The sequence below is a fragment of the Myxine glutinosa genome, chromosome 1 (genome assembly GCF_964187855.1).
Source record: "Myxine glutinosa chromosome 1, kmMyxGlut1.1, whole genome shotgun sequence".
Classification (NCBI taxonomy): Eukaryota; Metazoa; Chordata; class Myxini; order Myxiniformes; family Myxinidae; genus Myxine; species Myxine glutinosa.
This window is the reverse complement of record NC_136261.1, coordinates 11980398-11998865: the sequence shown is the minus strand read 5'-3', so window position 1 is coordinate 11998865 and position 18468 is coordinate 11980398. Positions and strand designations below refer to the sequence as shown.

Below are 18468 nucleotides of genomic sequence, written 5' to 3'. Positions count from 1 at the left end.
CGTCCTCAACCATTTCTTGGACATGCATTTACTGATTTCGTTCAAACTTTGCACACAGATAATGAATGGTGGGTTACATAAGCAAGTCATTTATTTTCGAGATTATATCCAAGATGGCCGACTGGTGGCCATTTTGTTATTTAAACATGTCCCCAACCTTTTCTCGACATGCATGGACCGATTTTCTTCAAACTTGGCACAAAGACAATACATGAGAGTATACATATGCAGAAGATTTTGTTTTGGAATCAGACCAAAGATGGCCGACTGACGGCATTTTTCTCCGTACAGCAAAATTACAAAAACCACGAAAACATATAACATTTATGTATTTTCTTCGTTTTTTTCTATCTTGACATTTTTTGATCTTGACCTAATTTTAAGGTCATGACCTCATTTCTAAGGTCATGACCATTTCTAAGGTCATGACCTAATTATAGTCGTTTTTATATTTTTCACCATAACTCGACTAAAGTTTGTCCGTTCAGAACGAAATTGCCCTCTCTAGCTAGCCTAGAGCAAGTTGTATTTTAATTAATTTACATCATACACCTCTGGGTTAAAGGTCAAGGTCTTACACCCCTCGGAGTACAAAAACACCATTTGGGCACTTCCATGATAACTGGCCTAACATTTTGAGTACCTCAGGATCAGAAAGCGATAGGCAGAACTGTCAGAAATTTATTATAACTTGTAATATTTTGGTTGTTCGATAGTTGGACCTATCCCTAATGCATGACATAAAAATTAGTTTACACCTAACATTGTCTGTACAAGATATTGTTACGTTTGTGGGGGGTAGGCAATACCTTAGTTCAGGTAGAATTGCATAGGTAGTGTGCGCCGACTGTCATGAAGAAGAAGAAACTCCATGTACCATAAGTAGGGATCCGTTTGACCGTATGTTGTGCAAGCACTTGTTTTCTTTACCATCACGAGGGGTGGGGTTGTGTTAATTAGTTAGGCATTATGGGTAATTAATCCCCTGTATGTGATGGCCTCTGGTATTTTTCCTCTGTTCCTAATGACACCAGCAGCACACACACAAAGCCAGGCAATCACGCATTTATAACACGAAATAAAACCAACTGGAAACAGGACATTGAGCACTACCGCAGATACCACCGACCTGGTGATCACAAAGGCCGGCAAGGTCTGTAAGGCCACACCCTGAAGAGCAGTGATTGGTCTGGGATTGATTGGAGCAAGGACTGCTAAGATGGGACAATTGGATTGGTAGAGCAGGCACAGATGACGTCAGAGCCTTGAGTATAAAAGAACGCTCTTCCCGACATTTTGGCCTCTTGAGCAAGGGACATTGATTGAGACACCACGAGTTTTCTTCTCTTGACTTCCTCTTGGATTGCTCTGATTTTCGGGATTTGACAACGAACGGTCGAAGTTCACGAGTACTCTCTTGACTTTCTCTTGACTTCCTCTCATCTTCTGGCTTTGGTGGTGAACGGTCACGATTTCATGTCCCACTTTGCTTCTGGATTTCACGGCGAGCGGTCGGTGTTCATAGCGCTCCTGTGCGAGGGGAATTCATTGACGAGTACCTGAACATTTTGTAGCACTCTTGCTATCCATAATGATAGCAAGATCATATCTGGACATTGGAAGTCTGGACAATAGGGAGGACGAGCGCGGATGAGTGAATGAGGGCGCGTGGAGGCCTTTTTTCCTGCTAAGGCCGGTGCCGCATCTGGATTGCGCGATCGGGGCCTGGGCAACTCCTGACGAGGTTCAAGAGCAGCTTGGAGCTAAGTGCCCACAAAAATAACACGCATTTATTTTCACCTTATTTTTCCCTTTGTGTGTATTCGAGTCTGTATGGGGACGTCCCGCTTAGGAGGTTTTATTCTGTTACTGGCATTTCTTTAATAAAGCCAGTATTTTTGTACATTTTAATTCTGTGTCAGTTTGAGCTAATTGATTTATCACAGGTTCGAAGACGTCGGGTGGAAGCCGTCCCAGGTAAGTTCGTCATTCTCCTTTCCCTCGCGTGTAAAGATTACTGTCATCATTGGATTGAACACCTTGGAGTTCAAGTTTGATTGGTCATCCATGTTGCCCTGCGGTGTTCACTGCAGGGTAGACACATGACAATATTCACTCATTGGTTGGTAACTGAAGTTACCTGAAAAAGACATGACAAAATCTCAGTATTGTTTGAATTCATCTCAAAGTTTCAGTGAATTAAATGGAGGCCATTTGAGATAGAACACAGTTATATAATGAATATGAAATTTTATTTCTAATTAGGAACAACATTCAACAAATACTTGGTAACTGTTGTTATGGTAACTGATGTTACAGTTTGTCCATAATGAAATCCCATTAGCCCCTAGTTCGCCCATCCCGTGCACAGCAGGAGACTGGGTTTTGCAATCACTTATGTATCTGTGTGTGTGTGTGTGTGTGTGTGTGTGTGAGTGCATATGTGTGTGTGTGTATGCATGTGTGTGTGTCTGTATGTGTGTGTGTGTCTGTATGTGTGTGTGTGTCTGTATGTGTGTGTGTGTGTGTCTGCGTGTATGTGTTTGTCTGTGTGTATGTGTGTGTGTGTTTGTCTGTGTGTATGTATGTGTGTGTGTGTGTCTGTGTGTGTGTCTGTGTGTGTGTCCGTATGTGTGTGTTTGTCTGTGTGTGTCTGTATGTATATGTCTGTGTGTGTGTGTGTGTGTGTGTGTGTGTGTGTGTGTGTGTGTGTGTGTGTGTGTTTGTGCGTGCCTGGGCCGTAACATTTTTACCATTTGAACTATTGTCATCAAATTTTCAACAAAGATTTATCTTACTATAATTCACCAAATGTCTGTCCGTCTGTCTGTCCATCCGTCCGTTCCCAGGTACCGCAAAAACGGCTGAACCGATCGCAACGAAATTTTGGGTGGGTAATCCTGGGACCCCCTGGAGTAAAATAGGCTATATTGTTTTTCCAATTTCAGCTTTGGTCTCCAGCATTTTCAGGTTTGGATTCCCGTCTAACATTATTGTCCCGGTCCCATTATTGTCCATTATTATACTTTGCAAAAACGGCTGCACCGATCGCAAAGATACACCCCCATGGCCGTGGGATTCCCACGGGTGACCCCACTAGTAATGATAATATGGAGAAGGCAAATTAATAAATTTGTCCAAAGGTTAAAGGTCAGCGTCACCTAAAATCATCAATTTTCATCCAATTGACCTAAAATTTCAATTTAGCATTTGGGTTTTGTCATCAAATTTTCAACAAAGCGTTGTTATCATAATATGGAGAAGGCAAATTCATCATTTGGTCAAAAGGTTAAAGGTTGTACATCTTTTTCCATGCTTGTACATATTTTTCCTCATTTGTACATCTTTTTCCCCACTTGTACAACTTTTTCCTCAAATGTATATCTTTTTCCCCACTTGTACATCTTTTTCCCCACTTGTACATCTTTTCTCCCACTTGTACATATTTTCCCCCACTTGTACATCTTTTTTCCCCAACTGTACATCTTTTTCCCCGCTTGTACATCTTTTTACCCGCTTGTACATCTTTTTCCCCAACTGTACATTTTTTCCCCGCTTGTACATCTTTTTTCCCCAATTGTGCAACTTTTTTCCCCAATTGTGCATATTTTCCCCCTCTTCTTGTCCTGGCTCTCAAGCCCTTTGGAACGATCATCACATTCAGTCACCGTTTTATCCTTATTGTGCACAGGTGGTGATGACTGATAACCATGAGGATGGAAACTGATGGGAGTGATTGAGAAACAAATAAAACTAAAGAGTTCATAGAACACCATACCTCATACAGTGTTTAGGTATATACTCCAATTTTGAATAAAATAATGATTTTAAAGATCTTTCAAACAATCCTGATGTTTAGCGCTACATACCAGTCTTACACACCACCCTTATACACCAACCACCAGTATACCCTGTAATAAGACGATGCTGGGTCAGTTTTGGAGATGGAGGCTTTATTGATTGCCGTGGAACGCAGCATCAATAAGTATCGTAAGTAGCCATATAAAGGTTGGTGGTGGCTTAACGGTTAAGGTGGCTGGCTTGAGATCTCAGGATCCTGAGTTCAAGCTCCTGTCATGCCGTTAGATAACACCAGGTGGGTTGATTCAGTCTTTCGTCCTTCAAAGATTGGCAAAATGAGTACCAGCTTACTGGTAATCGGGGCACTGCATCAGCGGCACAGACACGCTCCCAGGAAATGATGCAACCAGCAGCCACAGGCTGCATACGACGCACCATAGCTATATCGGCGGCCTCTTCTTCACCCCGATACTGCACCTTCTCACATGCCACGCCCACTTTCCAGATGCTACACTCGACAGCTCCCATTACATATGCTCCCATATACAACACGTTCAAGTTCTGCAAAACTGCAGGTTGTTGGAAGTATTACGAAGGCGATTTGTGTTCTGCAGTATTCTTGTATATAATTTAATTTACATGGAGATTTAATGGAGTATAAGTAAACTAGTGGGGTCACCTGTGGGAATCCCACGGGCATGGACGTTTGTGACATTTGGACATCTTGATTTAGATGAATGAATGAATGAATGATCGTTTTAAGGCCATTTTCCCCCGCTGGAGTGGGGGTTGGCCTTGCGGGGGGCCTTGGTTGACCTCATGGGGCCCTGTTTTGAGGCAATTTTTTATGGCCGGATGCCCTTCCTGACGCCAACCCTTAGTCGCCTCTTACGATGCGCAGGGATACAGTGTACCTATTCTAAATCGGGGTACACATCGGATCATTCATCCCAGCAAGCTGGTACTCAATTTGCCGACCTCTCCAACCCCTCGCTCTCCAACCCCTAGCTCCTCGCTCTCCAAACCCTCGCTCTCCAACCCTAGCTCCTCGCTCTCGAAACCCTTGCTCCTCGCTCTCCAACCTCTCGCTCCTCACTCTCCAACTCCTCGCTCCTCACTCTCCAACCCCTCGCCCCTCACTCTCCAACCCCTCGCCCCTCACTCTCCAACCCACCGCTCCTCACTCTCCAATCCCTAGCTCCTCGCTCTCCAACCCCTCGCTCCTCACTCTCCAACCCCTCGCCCCTCGCTCTCCAACCCCTTGCTCTCCAACCCCTTGCTCTCCAACCCCTCGCTCTCCAACCCCTCGCTCTCCAACCCCTAGACCTCCAACCCCTAGCTCCTCGCTCTCCAACCCCTTGCTCTCCAACCCCTTGCTCTCCAACCCCTCGCTCTCCAACCCCTAGACCTCCAACCCCTAGCTCCTCGCTCTCCAACCCCTTGCTCTCCAACCCCTTGCTCTCCAACCCCTCGCTCTCCAACCCCTCGCTCTCCAACCCCTAGACCTCCAACCCCTAGCTCCTCGCTCTCCAACCCCTTGCTCTCCAACCCCTTGCTCTCCAACCCATCGCTCTCCAACCCCTAGACCTCCAACCCCTAGCTCCTCGCTCTCCAACCCCTAGATCCTCACTCTCCAACTCCTCGCTCCTCACTCCTCACTCTCCAACTCCTCGCCCCTCACTCTCCAACCCCTCGCTCCTCACTGTCCAACTCCTCGCTCTTCACTCTCCAACTCCTCGCTCCTCTCCCGTCTCATTCATTTTGGGAATGGAAGTTTCCACGCAACGCATGAATTGTCACGATCCTCAAGAGGAAGTGTCTCATAATCATCAAATGGCAAGTAAATTACATTGTGAAAATTAAAGATTTCAAATAAACCGATTTAAAGTGTATGCGCACATAACTAATAAAAAAAAACGAAGAAATATCTCTCGGTAATTTCCTGAAACATTTTACTTCCGGATAATAATGTTGAATGAAATAAGAACGAAGAAATATATGTCGTTTTGTGACGACTGTCATCAAAAGTAAAAGTAATATATCTTAACGGAAAAGAAAAAGCGAATTTTTAATATATGTCGACATTTTCCCCGACTGTTATTTTAGGCGGTGTATTTTCATGTAACATCGCAGCGCGATTAAAAAAAAAAAATCTCTGCATTTTCCCGTGTGTGCATGAATATTCTCAATTATTTCTGACACAGAGTCTAAAACCATCGATAAAAATTAAATCAGATCGTGAATTCGATAAAATCGTCAGGGTGACTCAATGAATGGGCTTTATTTTACAGGCCTTTGAGAATTAATTTCGTTGTATAAACGGAAACTTTCATGGGATTCTCTTCCCGTTTTTTTTCAACCGAGTCTAAAACTATGTTAGCGACTGTTAAAAATGAAATGATATATCGAATTAGAGTTGAAATAAACCTGTGTGAGAGAGAAAGACAACATGGGCCTAACTAAACAGGCCTCACAGCTATTCGAGTTAATAAAATGGTGGATATTTGTTTACATGAAGCCTCTCCAAGAATGGGTGGAGCTACTCTGTAAATGGAGTAAGCCACACCCCCGGACAGACAGACAGACAGACAGAATCACCTTCGCCTATTATAATATAGATTAATGATCTGTTTTACCACCGTTTTCCCCGGCGTCTTTTACACCACCCTATCTAAGACGTTATTATAGGTCTAAGACCGTATCTAAGACTAAGCACCAATAAGTTATTGGTGCTTGTTTGTGTCATTTATGACGTCCTTGAAAACAGTAAACTTCCTGTTTGGAATGATTTTCAATTTTTTTTGTAACTGCCGGGCAGATGGAGTAAAATATCAGGATCTTTGTGCACGTGAGATCGGACAAATTCAGAGCCAAAGTAGGTTAAAACAGAAAACTTGTATTCCTATTTACGTTCCGATTCGTGCTCAAAATATAACATTTGATTTGAAGTTTGTTGCTCGATCATAAATTGACGATAATAAAGTGATAGGTTTATTGGACGGACGGACGGACAGACTGACGCACATGAAACAATTGCTTAATCCCGGTCCGTGTGAGCGTGGTATTTACTGGGAGAACGTGGGATTTCAACGCGTTGAACTCGCAATACCGTGCATGTACTGCAGGGGGCGCCAGAGGTACACTGAACGCACCCCGATGCGACCCTCCGGGGAGACCGTCGGTATGTGCGACCCTGGGACTTGTGATAGAGTAAATTGTTAGTTTGTATAATCTCTCGAAAGTCGTGATAACTCATTCGGAACGAGATGAAAATCCGGAGGTTTCCGCACTGTGCGTTACTGCGGGTACTTGGAGGGGGTTGTCGTTTATATAAGTCAATATATTATTATATATATATATATATATAATGTGTGTGTGACGTTGGTTTTAATTTTCCTCGCCCCGTGGATTTTTAAACAATATTACACTTGTTGATTTTCCCACCAGCCCCGCGAACCGGACCGACTTGCTGCCTCACAGCGGCCGCTCAGACAGCCTTGTTGGCCATCGAACGGCCGTGCGGACGCGGAAAACAAACGCGTGTTTTAAACGGCTTCGTCAAACGGCGCTTTGTCCGACGGCTTCGGGGGAGGGGGGGGTAGAGGGTTTGGGGTGTGGGGGTGGCGGCAGTACAAGGAGACAGCGGCCGGCGGGCGTCTGGAGCCTGAATTAACATTGGGGTTCCTTTGCTGTGCTGGGGATGAATAGTGAGAGCTTGAGGCACAACAAAAAAAACATTATTATTATTGATACAACTAGAAATTATTATTATTATTATTATTACTGCGACAGGAATGTTATTAGTGGAAATACATGTAAATAAAGTGATATATTAAATGTATAAGGTAGAGCGATACTCGGGAGAGACATACCTCCGTCAGGTTGAACAGGTTACATTCTGTATCCACTGAAGGGTCGGATCTGGATTCGGACCTGCAACAAAATCGAATCGGCTTATTATCGCTTAATAATAATAATAATAATAATAATAATAAAGGAGTCTTATATAGTCCCATCAAGCAGAGTAAACGACCCTAATGGCGCTTTACATTATCATGCGAACGCACACACACCGCACACACATACACAAACATACACACACACACCTTCACCTTCACTCCTATTCCTCTCCCTCCCCATTCAATCATGGTAAACAGTGTGTACCACAATCTGCGCGGTTTGCGTACTATTAAGATTATTAACAACATCGGTGCATACCACAAACAATACGTATGATAAATGGTACATACCACAAGCGGTACGTATGATAAATGGTACATACCACAAACAATACATACGATAAATGGTACATACCACAAACAATACATACGATAAATGGTAGATACCACAAACGGTACGTATGATAAATGGTACATACCACAAACAATACGTATGATAAATGGTACATACCACAAACAATACGTATGATAAATGGTACATACCACAAACAATACATACGATAAATGGTACATACCACAAACGGTACGTATGATAAATGGTACATACCACAAACAATACGTATGATAAATGGTACATACCACAAACAATACATACGATAAATGGTACATACCACAAACAATACATACGATAAATGGTAGATACCACAAACGGTACGTATGATAAATGGTACATACCACAAACAATACATACGATAAATGGTACATACCACAAACAATACATACGATAAATGGTACATACCACAAACGGTACGTATGATAAATGGTAGATACCACAAACGGTATGTATGATAAATGGTACATACCACAAACAATACATACGATAAATGGTACATACCACAAACGGTATGTATGATAAATGGTAGATACCACAAACGGTATGTATGATAAATGGTAGATACCACAAACGGTACGTATGATAACGTGTGCATACCACAAACGGTACGTATGATAAATGGTACAGACCACAAACGGAACGTATGATAAATGGTACATACCACAAACGGTACGTATGATAAATGGTATATACCACAAACGGTACGTATGATAAATGGTACATACCACAAACGGTACGTATGATAAATGGTACATACCACAAACGGTACGTATGATAAATGGTCCACAAGACAAACGGTACGTATGATAAATGGTCCACAAGACAAACGGTACGTATGATAAATGGTCCTCACCACAAACGGTATGTATGATAAATGGTACATACCACAAACGGTACGTATGATAAATGGTACACAACACAAACGGTACGTATGATAAATGGTCCTCACCACAAACGGTATGTATGATAAACGGTACATACCACAAACGGTACGTATGATAACTGGTGCATACCACAAACGGTACGTATGATAAATGGTACATACCACAAACGGAACGTATGATAAATGGTACATACCACAAACGGTACGTATGATAAATGGTACATACCACAAACGGTACGTATGATAAATGGTACATACCACAAACAATACGTACGATAAATAGTACATACCACAAACGGTACGTATGATAAACGGTACATACCACAAACGGTACGTATTATAAATGGTACACACCACAAACAATACGTACGATAAATGGTACACACCACAAACAATACGTACGATAAATGGTACGTACGATAAATGGTACATACCACAAACTGTACGTATGATAAATGGTACGTACGATAAACGGTACATACCACAAACGGTACATACAATAAACGGTACATACGATAAACGGTACATACGATAAACGGAACATACGATACACGGTACATACGATAAACGGAACATACCATAAACAGTACATACGATAAACGGAACATACGGTAAATGGTACATACGATAAACGGTCCATATGATAAACGGTAGATATGATAAACGGTACATATGATAAACGGCACATACGATAAACGGAACATACGATAAACGGTACATACGATAAACGGTACATACGTTAAACGGAACATACGATAAACGGTACATACGATAAACGGTACATACGATAAACGGTACATATGATAAACGGTACATACAATAAACAGTACATATGATAAACGGTACATACGATAAACGGTACATACGATAAACGGTACATATGATAAACGGAACATACGATAAACGGAACATACGATAAACGGTACATACGATAAACGGTACATACGTTAAACGGAACATACGATAAACGGAACATACGATAAACGGTACATACGATAAACGGTACATACGTTAAACGGTACATACGATAAACGGTACATACGATACACGGTACATACGATAAACGGTACATACGATAAACGGTACATACGATAAACGGTACATACGATAAACGGTACATACGATAAACGGTACATACGATACACGGTACATACGATAAACGGTACATACGATAAACGGTACATATGATAAACGGAACATACGATAAACGGTACATACGATAAACGGTACATACGATAAACGGAACATACGATAAATGGTACATACGATAAACGGAACATACGATACACGGTACATACGATAAACGGAACATACGATAAACGGTACATACGATAAACGGAACATACGATACACGGTACATATGATAAACGGAACATACCATAAACGGTACATACGATAAACGGAACATACGATAAATGGTACATATGATAAACGGTACATATGATAAACGGTATATATGATAAACGGTACAAACGATAAACGGAACATACGATAAACGGTACATACGATAAACGGTACATACGATAAACGGAACATACGATAAACGGTACATACGATAAACGGTACATACGTTAAACGGAACATACGATAAACGGTACATACGATAAACGGTACATACGATAAACGGTACATACGATAAACGGTACATACGTTAAACGGTACATACGATAAACGGTACATACGATAAACGGTACATACGATAAACGGTACATACGTTAAACGGAACATACGATAAACGGTACATACGATAAACGGTACATACCCCAAAATGTACATACCACAAACGGTACATACAATAAACAGTACATATAATAAACGGTACATACGATAAACGGTACATACAACAAACAATATGTACGATAAATGGTACATATGATAAACGGTACATACCCCAAACGGTACATACGATAAAAGGTACATACCACAAACAGTACATACAATAAACAGTACATATGATAAACGGTACATATGATAAACGGTACATACGATAAACGGTACATACGATAAACGGTACATACCACAAACGGTACATACGATAAACGGTACATACCACAAACAGTACATACAATAAACAGTACATATGATAAACGGTACATACGATAAACGGTACATACGATAAACGGTACATACGATAAACGGTACATACCACAAACAATATGTACGATAAACGGTAGATACGATAAACGGTACATACCACAAACGATACATACCACAAACGGTACAGACGATAAACGGTAGAAATGATAAACGGTACATACCACAAACAATATGTACGATAAATGGTGCATACCACAAACGTTACATACGATAAACGGTACATACGATAAACGGTACATATGTTAAACGGAACATACGATAAATGGTACATACCCCAAACGGTACATACCACAAACGGTACATATAATAAACGGTACATACCACAAACAGTTTGTATGATAAATGGTACATACCCCAAACGGTACATACCACAAACGGTACATACAATAAACGGTACTTACCACAAACAGTATGTACGACAAATGGTACATACTCCAAACGGTACATACAATACTCTAACCTCATTATTGTGTATCATACTGACATCTTTCCATTAAACTTTCCACCATACTCTAACCTCATTATTGTGTATCATACTGACATCTTTACATTAAACTTTACACCATACTCTAACCTCATTATTGTGCATCATACTGACATCTTTACATTAAACTTTACACCATACTCTAACCTCATTATAGTGTATCATACTGACATCTTTAGATTAAACTTTAGACCATACTCTAACCTCATTATTGTGTATCATAATGACATCTTTACATTAAACTTTACACCATACACTAACCTCATTATAGTGTATCATACTGACATCTTTACATTAAACTTTACACCATACTCTATCCTCATTATTGTGTATCATACTGACATCTTTACATTAAACTTTACATCATACTCTAACCTCATTATTGTGCATCATACTGACATATTTACATTAAACTTTACATCATACTCTAACCTCATTATTGTGTATCATACTGACATCTTTCCATTAAACTTTACACCATACTCTAACCTCATTACAGTGTATCATACTGACATCTTTACATTAAACTTTACACCTTACTCTAACCTCATTATATTGTATCATACTGACATCTTTACATTAAACTTTACACCATACTCTAACCTCATTATTGTGTATCATACTGACATCTTTACATTAAACTTTACACCATACTCTAACCTCATTATATTGTATCATACTGACATCTTTACATTAAACTTTACACCATACTGCAACATCATTATATTGTATCATACTGACATCTTTACATAAAACTTTACACCATACTCTAACCTCATTATAGTGTATCATACTGACATCTTTACATTAAACTTTACACCATACTCTAACCTCATTATATTGTATCAGACTTACATCTTTACATTAAACTTTCCACCATACTCTAACCTCATTATTGTGTATCATACTGACATCTTTACATTAAACTTTACACCATACTCTAACCTCATTATTGTGTATCATACTGACATCTTTACATTAAACTTTACACCATACTCTAACCTCATTATTGTGTATCATACTGACATCTTTACATTAAACTTTACACCATACTCTAACCTCATTATTGTGTATCATACTGACATCTTTACATTAAACTTTACACCATACTCTAATCTCATTATTGTGTATCATACTGACATCTTTACATTAAACTTTACACCATACTCTAACCTCATTATTGTGTATCATACTGACATCTTTACATTCAACTTTACACCATACTCTAACCTCATTATAGTGTATCATACTGACATCTTTACATTAAACTTTACACCATACTCTAACCTCATTATTGTGTATCATACTGACATCTTTACATTAAACTTTACACCATACTCTAACCTCATTATAGTGTATCATACTGACATCTTTACATTAAACTTTACACAATACTCTAACCTCATTATTGTGTATCATAATGACATCTTTACATTAAACATTACATCATACTCTAACTTCATTATATTGTATCATACTTACATCTTTACATTAAACTTTACACCATACTCTAACCTCATTATAGTGTATCATACTGACATCTTTACATTGAACTTTACACCATACTCTAACCTCATTATATTGTATCATACTGACATCTTTACATTAAACTTTACACCATACTCTAACCTCATTATTGTGAATCATAATGACATCTTTACATTAAACATTACATCATACTCTAACCTCATTATTGTGTATCATACTGACGTCTTTACATTACACTTTACACCATACTCTAACCTCATTATTGTGTATCATACTGACATCTTTAGATTGAACTTTACACCATACTCTAACCTCGTTATTGTGTATCATACTGACATCTTTACATTAAACTTTACACCATACTCTAACCTCGTTATTGTGTATCATACTGACATCTTTACATTGAACTTTACACCATACTCTAACCTCATTCTTGTGTATCATACTGACATCTTTACAGTAAACTTTACACCATACTCTAACCTCATTATTGTGTATCATATTGACATCTTTACATTAAACTTTACACCATACTCTAACCTCATTATAGTGTATCATACTGACATCTTTACATTAAACTTTACACCATACTCTAACCTCATTATAGTGTATCATACTGACATCTTTACATTAAACTTTACACCATACTCTAACCTCATTATTGTGTATCATAATGACATCTTTACATTAAACATTACATCATACTCTAACCTCATTATATTGTATCATACTGAGATCTTTACATTAAACTTTACACCATACTCTAACCTCATTATAGTGTATCCTACTGACATCTTTACATTAAACTTTACACCATACTCTAACCTCATTATTGTGTATCATAATGACATCTTTACATTAAACATTACACCATACTCTAACCTCATTATTGTGTATCATACTGACATCTTTACATTTAACTTTACACCATACTGCAACCTCATTATAGTGTATCATCCTGACATATTTACATTAAACTTTACACCATACTCTAACCTCATTACAGTGTATCATCCTGACATATTTACATTAAAATTTACACCATACTCTAACCTCATTATAGTGTATCATACTGACATCTTTACATTAAACTTTACACCATACTCTAACCTCATTATAGTGTATCATACTGACATCTTTACATTAAACTTTACACCATACTCTAACCTCATTATAGTGTATCATACTGACATCTTTACATTAAACTTTACACCATACTCTAACCTCATTATATTGTATCATACTTACATCTTTACATTAAACTTTACACCATACTCTAACCTCATTATTGTGTATCATACTGACATCTTTACATTAAACTTTACACCATACTCTAACCTCATTATATTGTATCATACTGACTTCTTTGCATTAAACTTTACACCATACTCTAACCTCATTATTGTGTATCATACTGACATCTTTACATTGAACTTTACACCATACTCTAACCTCATTATATTGTATCATACTTACATCTTTACATGAAACTTTACACCATACTCTAACCTCATTATATTGTATCATACTTACATCTTTACATTAAACTTTACACCATACTCTAACCTCATTATATTGTATCATACTTACATCTTTACATTAAACTTTACACCACACTCTAACCTCATTATTGTGTATCATACTGACATCTTTACATTAAACTTTACACCATACTCTAACCTCATTATATTGTATCATACTGACATCTTTACATTAAACTTTACACCATACTCCAACCTCATTATTGTGTATCATACTGACATCTTTACATTGAACTTTACACCATACTCTAACCTCATTATTGTGTATCATACTGACATCTTTACATTAAACTTTACACCATACTCTAACCTCATTATTGTGTATCATAATGACATCTTTACATTAAACATTACACCATACTCTAACCTCATTTTTGTGTATCATACTGACATCTTTACATAAAACTTTACGCCATACTGCAACCTCATTATAGTGTATCATCCTGACATATTTACATTAAACTTTACACCATACTCTAACCTCATTATAGTGTATCATACTGACATATTTACATTAAACTTTACACCATACTCTAACCTCATTATAGTGTATCATACTGACATCTTTACATTAAACTTTACACCATACTCTAACCTCATTATAGTGTATCATACTGACATCTTTACATTAAACTTTACACCATACTCAAACCTCATTATAGTGTATCATCCTGACATATTTACATTAAACTTTACACCATACTCTAACCTCATTATAGTGTATCATACTGACATCTTTACATTAAACTTTACACCTTACTCCAACCTCATTATTGTGTATCATACTGACATCTTTACATTAAACTTTACACCATACTCTAACCTCATTATATTGTATCATACTGACATCTTTACATTAAACTTTCCACCACACTCTCACCTCATTATTGTGTATCATACTGACGTCTTTACATTAAACTTTCCACCATACTCTAACCTCATTATTGTGTATCATACTGACATCTTTACATTAAACTTTCCACCATACTCTAACCTCATTATAGTGTATCATACTGACATCTTTACATTAAACTTTACACCATACTCTAACCTCATTATATTGTGTCAGACTTACATCTTTACATTAAACTTTACACCATACTCTAACCTCATTATTGTGTATCATAATGACATCTTTACATTAAACATTACATCATACTCTAACCTCATTATATTGTATCATACTTACATCTTTACATTAAACTTTACACCATACTCTAACCTCATTATAGTGGATCATACTGACATCTTTACATTAAACTTTACACCATACTCTAACCTCATTATATTGTATCATACTGACATCTTTACATTAAACTTTACACCATACTCTGAGCTCATTATTGTGTATCATAATGACATCTTTACATTAAACATTACATCATAGTCTAACCTCATTATTGTGTATCATACTGACGTCTTTACATTACACTTTACACCATACTCTAACCTCATTATTGTGTATCATACTGACATCTTTACATTGAACTTTACACCATACTCTAACCTCGTTATTGTGTATCATACTGACATTTTTACATTAAACTTTACACCATACTCTAACCTCGTTATTGTGTATCATACTGACATCTTTACATTGAACTTTACACCATACTCTAACCTCATTCTTGTGTATCATACTGACATCTTTACATTAAACTTTACACCATACTCTAACCTCATTATTGTGTATCATACTGACATCTTTACATTAAACTTTACACCATACTCTAACCTCATTATTGTGTATCATAATGACATCTTTACATTAAACATGACATCATACTCTAACCTCATTATATTGTATCATACTGAGATCTTTACATTAAACTTTACACCATACTCGAACCTCATTATATTGTATCATACTGACATCTTTACATTAAACTTTACACCATACTCGAACCTCATTATATTGTATCATACTGACATCTTTACATTAAACTTTACACCATACTCTAACCTCATTATTGTGTATCATACTGACATCTTTACATTAAACTTTACACCATACTCTAACCTCATTATATTGTATCATACTGACATCTTTACATTAAACTTTACACCATACTCTAACCTCATTATTGTGTATCATACTGACATCTTTACATTAAACTTTACACCATACTCTAACCTCATTATATTGTATCATACTGACATCTTTACATTAAACTTTACACCATACTGCCACATCATTATAGTGTATCATAATGACATCTTCACATTAAACATTACATCATACTCTAACCTCATTATATTGTATCATACTTACATCTTTACATTAAACTTTACACCATACTCTAACCTCATTATAGTGTATCATACTGACATATTTACATTAAACTTTACACCATACTCTAACCTCATTATATTGTATCATACTGACATCTTTACATTAAACTTTACACCATACTGCAACATCATTATTGTGTATCATACTGACATCTTTACATTAAACTTTACACCATACTCTAACCTCATTATATTGTATCATACTGACATCTTTACATTAAACTTTACACCATACTCTAACCTCATTATATTGTATCATACTTACATCTTTACATTAAACTTTACACCATACTCTAACCTCATTTTATTGTATCATACTTACATCTTTACATTAAACTTTACACCATACTCTAACCTCATTATTGTGTATCATACTGACATCTTTACATTAAACTTTACACCATACTCTAACCTCATTATATTGTATCATACTGACTTCTTTCCATTAAACTTTACACCATACTCTAACCTCATTATTGTGTATCATACTGACATCTTTACATTAAACTTTACACCATACTCTAAGCTCATTATATTGTATCATACTTACATCTTTACATGAAACTTTACACCATACTCTAACCTCATTATATTGTATCATACTTACATCTTTACATTAAACTTTACACCATACTCTAACCTCATTATATTGTATTGTAGCGGCTGCCGCTGAGTTTTCACAATCGCCTTGCACCTATCAAGGACGCGGAGCGATCACCATGCCGGGCTCGTCCAGGACGCCCAGGCCCGCGCTCAACTTGCCAGGCCGCAGCCAGGACGCTGGGCCACGCCCCCTGGCGCCGGGCCTGGGCAAACCCCCTGGCGGAATAGATATATATTGCTGACTGATAAACGGGTTTTCAGAGTGCCTGAGTGTTTGATTTCATTAAAGCAACTCAGATGAATTCTAGCTTTTTGTCGTGTCCATTCTTCCGATCGACGTGGGAGCCCCGGCTCCTTCAGTATCATACTTACATCTTTACATTAAACTTTACACCACACTCTAACCTCATTATTGTGTATCATACTGACATCTTTACATTAAACTTTACACCATACTCTAACCTCATTATATTGTATCATACTGACATCTTTACATTAAACTTTACACCATACTCCAACCTCATTATTGTGTATCATACTGACATCTTTACATTGAACTTTACACCATACTCTAACCTCATTATTGTGTATCATACTGACATCTTTACATTAAACTTTACACCATACTCTAACCTCATTATTGTGTATCATACTGACATCTTTACATTAAACTTTACACCATACTGCAACCTCATTATAGTGTATCATCCTGACATATTTACATTAAACTTTACACCATACTCTAACCTCATTATAGTGTATCATACTGACATCTTTACATTAAACTTTACACCATACTCTAACCTCATTATAGTGTATCATACTGACATCTTTACATTAAACTTTACACCATACTCTAACCTCATTATAGTGTATCATAATGACATCTTTAGATTGAACTTTACACCATACTCAAACCTCATTATAGTGTATCATCCTGACATATTTACATTAAACTTTACACCATACTCTAACCTCATTATAGT

At 37.5% G+C, this 18468-nt stretch overlaps 1 long non-coding RNA gene across 1 annotated transcript in view; it reads right to left on the bottom strand.

Annotated features, from left to right (window-relative positions):
• Positions 1-17675, bottom strand: part of LOC144892997 (uncharacterized) — an 80710-nt gene extending 63035 nt beyond the window's left edge. Inside the window, exons 1-2 of the long non-coding RNA XR_013624169.1 lie at positions 17520-17675; positions 7674-7734 (exon numbers count right to left, since the gene is read on the bottom strand). This is a non-coding gene — a long non-coding RNA (uncharacterized LOC144892997). The remainder of the gene's footprint in view (positions 1-7673; positions 7735-17519) is intronic.
• Positions 17676-18468: the final 793 nt, after the last annotated feature.